General features: G+C 44.9%; 2 non-coding genes across 2 annotated transcripts; both read right to left on the bottom strand.

The window, feature by feature from the left end:
• Positions 1-1,545: 1,545 nt before the first annotated feature.
• LOC119326875 lies at positions 1,546-1,742 on the bottom strand. Its single transcript, XR_005158238.1, has one exon. It is a non-coding gene; the product is annotated as a U2 spliceosomal RNA (small nuclear RNA).
• A 2,107-nt stretch (positions 1,743-3,849) lies between these two features.
• On the bottom strand, positions 3,850-4,046 carry LOC119326871. Its single transcript, XR_005158234.1, has one exon. It is a non-coding gene; the product is annotated as a U2 spliceosomal RNA (small nuclear RNA).
• Between the last annotated feature and the right edge of the window lie 1,156 nt (positions 4,047-5,202).

Consider the following 5,202-nt stretch of genomic DNA (forward strand, 5'->3'; position numbering starts at 1 on the left):
AAGGAAGAATGGCTAAATGAAACCACCAGATGGAAAGCGTGGTTGGGATCGAGGCAATGAACAGAAGTGGAGAATTTGGCTCTAACCTTGTTGGCAATTTCCACTCCCGGAGAAAGATCCAGGAGAGGGGGCACCATCTTGTCCGGAGAGATTCACAAGGTTGGAGCGCCATGGATCGCCGGAGGGGTCGCCCTAGGAGTCGCCAGAGAGGTGGTGGAGGGGGTGGAGGGAGGAGCCATCTGATAAAGTACCGCCAAAGAGCATCATGATTTGTGCGTTTGATGTTGTATTGTTGAACTATTTATTGTATTTGATGAAAGATACTATTTGTTTGAGTTGTAATAAAATAGATTGAACTATTTCTATTGATTTCTTTTGTTTGTGTTTGATCTTCTAGCATGTGTTTGCAGCGCATATGTTGTTTGTGCGAGAGCGGGTGCGCTGCATTTTAGCGCGCCTGCTGGAGCCAGCACTGCGCGCTGCGCCAAACCTGACGATGGACGCGCCGCAAATCAGTTTTTAGTGCGCTTGCTGGAGCCAGCACTACGCGCCGCGCCAAACCTGGCGTTGGGCGGCTCTTGGAGATGCTCTTAGCAAGAAAGTGTCATGCCTTGTCATTATCATGCCATCAGCTTCAACTAGCATTTGTAAAAAAAAAGCAAGCAGGTTAAGGGATTGTGGTGCATATAGAAACTTCAGAGCTGTTACCTATTTGACCAGCAGCAGCAATTGTAGCCGCCATTTTCTTGCCCGGAGATAGTTTCAGATGCTACTACGTCAACATCAGTGGGTCAAGTCTTGACTAGGCCGAGTCAAGAAAAGCGCAATCCCTTGCTTCTCAAGACAACATGTATGCGAACTTCGTAGAATTGTAGTTTCTCCGGTCAAGGTTGTTCTTCTATCTTGTGTCCTCTTGTTCATCTTTGAGCGCTAAAACAGAGCGCCAACCAGCACGCCTACTACTGTTTCTCTCAATCAGAGCACAAATGTATGTTATCAAGCACCCTGCACCGATCACCAAGTGACAGTGGAAGAACTGGAAATAAATCATAGTACAGCCACACACCACACATACTGAAGAGCATATGCATACCATAACAGCATCATAATTATCACCCCCCAAAAAATTAGAATTCTCAGCACCAACTTTTAAACTGAACTGGCGATCACCTAGCTGATTCTGTTCTGTCAGATTCAGTTATTTTGCCCCTGCAAGTCCACACGCTATCCTGACTACTTGAACCCAGAAGGATACAGCAGCCAAAACTGGCAAGAGCACAGGGCGCCAACTCTGTTAAGCTATAGAACTGCCATCCTTGCCCTTAGAATGTTCCTTGACTATACCCCTGACATGGTACAACATGAGCATCTAGTTTCTTCTGTTTCAAGAAAACATGCTTGAAGCAAGCCATATTATTCAGAGTTTCAGATATAAGGAAACAAAGGGAGATGTGACCAATGTGGTGGATCTTCCCACAATTTTTTTTAGTTGTTGTTAATACAAGAGTAGCAACTGAACTACTGATTTTCTTTGCTTTGTTTTGGTTGGGGTGCGCCTGGCCTAGGCAGTAGTGCAACACCCAGGCGACACAAGAGGGCCCCACTAGCAAGCTAGTGTGGTGGACTCTCCCCCATAAAAAATAAATTTAATATCATTGTGGACACATGGCCCACATATCAGATATTAAACTGATAAGAACAGATACTACACTTGATCTTAGCCAAAAGGCCGAGAAAGGTATGCTTTGCGGCGATGACCTGTGTCTCCTTTTATAGCTCTCTCAACCGCTCTGTTGTGCTGCGCGGGCGAGGTGGTACTAAACCACAATGTGTCATTAGAAACCTGTCCCTGTGCGTACTGACTATTTTCTGTCGTTTTGGACTGGTTGGCCCAGCTAAACTATAGCGGCCCAGGTGTCTGAACAGCCTTTTTAAAAGAAAAAAAGATATCTCAGCAGCCCAATAACGTGGCTTCTTAGTTCAGACTTATGGCTATGGCCTCACGGGAGTACTTTCTGATCTGTCAAGTGGCAAAAGAGGACATATCTAAGCCTGAATTAGGAACGTTTTCTGAATTAGCAAAAGAGGACATATCTTAGCCTGAATTAGCACGTTTCATAAATTAATTTAGTCGTAAAGACGTAATAAAAAGCAAGCTTTTGTCATCTGGGTCGGCAAGGATTGAACTTCAACAACTTGATGGACCTGCGAAAGCTACTGAAACTATTTGTTTGTATTTCCTAATCAGGAGTGTAATAGTAGCCACATGTACAGCAATACTTTCATTCATTCTTTCTTTCTACTGACCCACTGTACTACACTGGTCATTGCCATATTGTCATCAACCGGGAAGGACCTAAGGTGCAGCCAGCATCAATACAACATCATCTGACATCAGACGGAACTGGCCCGATTCCGATATTTCTCGGAGGAATCAGTCATGTTGCCACCGCAAGTCAAAAGGACATAACTAATTAACTATTGCTGGCATCTGGCAACTCATCCAAGAATTCGTATCTTAGCTTGTATTAGCAAGGTTTCCTAAATTAGTTTAGTTTAAAAATATGAAAAAAACAAAGCTTTTGTCATGGGTGTGGAGGGATTTAACATAAAAAACTTGATGAATCTGTGAAAGCTATTGAAACAATAAGCAGTCTGCTCAACATAGCTCTCATTGCAAGCATGGAATAAAAACGTTGAGAAATAAGCTGGCAGAGAATTCTCAGCAATGTTCATACCATATTCACAAGCTTACAAAGAGCCAGCCACCATATCATGCTAAATGTGAAGTGCAGATATTCGTACAACTGGGAAAATGCATTTTTACATAGGGATGCTGTGCTATCCTGTTGAATTGAATAGTACCGACAGCCAGCACTTGCAAATATTCAGAAGATCAACTAAAGCAGCACACATATATTGATAGATAGTTCCATTTTTTAGAAAATGAGAGACAGGTTCTACTCAGAAGTAAGACAACCTGACATGTTCATAGGCGAATCTAATCTAGATAATGCTTCCCAAGTGATAACAAGTTAAACCATCCTTGTCTTCTGCTTGATGATGCACCTAGAACAAGAAACTGATTTCAGGTGTGTGTGAAAAAAATGTCTTTGATTCATATGCATTTTTGAGATAGAGACAGGTTCTCTGGTCAAGGTTGTTGTTCTATCTTGTGTCCTCTTGTTCATCTTTGGGCGCTAAAACAGAGCGCCAACCAGCCCGCCTACTTTCTCTCAATCAGAGCACAAATGTATGTTATGAAGCACCCTGCGCCGATCACTGAGTGACAGTGGAAGAACTGGAAATAAATCATAGTGCAGCCACACACCACACATACTGAAGAACATATGCATACCATAACAGCATCATAATTATCACCCCCAAAAAAATTAGAATTCTCAGCACCAACTTCTAAACTGAACTGGCGATCAACTAGCTGATTCTGTTCTATCAGATTCAGTTATTTTGCCCCTGCGAGTCGACACGCTATCCTGACTACTTGAACCCAGAAGCATACAGCAGCCAAAACTTGCAAGAGCACAGGGCACCAGCTCTGTTGAGCTACAGAATTGTCGTCCTTACCCTTAAAATGTGCCTTGACCATACCCCCTGTAAAACAAAAGCATCTATGTTTAAAGAAAACATGCTTGATGCAAGCCATATTATTCAGAATTTCAGATAAGGAAACAAAAGAAAACGTGCTTGATGCAAGCCATATTATTCAGAATTTTTGTTTTGCAGATAAGGAAACAAAGAGAGATGGAACCACTGTGGTGGATCTTCCCATACATTTTCTTTGTTATTAATAAAAAGAGTAGTAGGTACTATTTTTTACCTTTGTATTGGTTGGGGTGCGCCTGGCCTGGGCAGTAGTGCAACGCCCAAGCGACACACGAGGGGCCCACTAGCAAGCTAGTGTGGTGGACCCTCCCCCATAAAAAATAAATTTAATATCGTTGTGGACACATGGCCCACATATCAGATATTAAACTGATAAGAACAGATACTACACTTGATCTTAGCCAAAAGGCCGAGAAAGGTATGCTTTCAAACGTTGCCCTGGGTCTCCTTTTATAGCTCTCTTGGCTGGCTGTGCTGCTTGCGCGGGCGAGGTGGGACTAAACAAGTTCAGTCATTAGAAAACCTTCCTCTGCATTTCGCTCCGCCGGTGTTGCTGTTTTGGATTTTTGGCCCAACTAAGCGATAGTAGCCGAGATGCCTCAACGGCCCGAAAATGTGGTTTACTTATACTCGTGGCCTGATCTGCTCTCTCTCAAATAAAAAACTCATGGCCTGACCGTGATGGTACATAATTATAGCCAAAACGACATGACTAATTAACTATTGCTCCCTTGTCTCCAAAAAGTTAACAAATGCTTTGCCTAAAAAAACATCGCTAGCTCATACAATGTAGATCTCAAGATAACTGGACCACGCAGAACCTACTACACTACCAAATGGCCCAGTTCTTTTGGCCGATTCTCCCATGATCTTGAGAATCGACCATCCACCCAGCTTCTCCCAGAATCTTGAACCCATTTGTTTTACAATCCTAGCTAGTTAGAATCGGCCAAAAGAACTGGGCCAAAGAAAGCATTGGGAAAACCGAGTACAACGCCACACAATGCCCTAAACACCTAAACTCCACAACAACGCTCCCAGGATGGAAAACGATGCTTTGTGTCGTCGCTGCCAAGTCTAGAAGAGACAAGGGTCTTCACCCGGAACCCTGGCAAAAAGAGGAGCACCACGACGACATCTTCAGGAAGATAGTGGCGCCCGCAGGCGTCGCCGTCGTCAGCGACAAAGCGCAGAGCTTTCGCTCGGCAGCTCCGTCATGCCACACAAGGTCTTCATGACAGGTGCAACGAGTTCAACTCCCCAGGTCCGGATCGGGGTGACGCCACTATGGGGAGAGCACCTGAGCCACCCACCACTACCCTCCTGCCGCAGACACGACCAAGAGGGAGAGCCACCACCATCGACATGGTGCCCGCCGGAAAGCCAACCATGCGGACCACCATCCGAAGCCACCTCTCTGGTATCCACGTCCAAGCCACCACCATTCGTCCACATCACGGAGCACCAACCTCGGAAGGAAGAAAGAAATGGGCATCCCTTAATTCCTAGCCCGACACCAGTCACGGGATCTGGGTCGATGCCCCCACAGTATGGGGGGTCCACACCTGCGTCCCCATC

This window comes from Triticum dicoccoides, chromosome 6B (assembly GCF_002162155.2).
Source record: "Triticum dicoccoides isolate Atlit2015 ecotype Zavitan chromosome 6B, WEW_v2.0, whole genome shotgun sequence".
Taxonomy (NCBI): Eukaryota; Viridiplantae; Streptophyta; class Magnoliopsida; order Poales; family Poaceae; genus Triticum; species Triticum dicoccoides.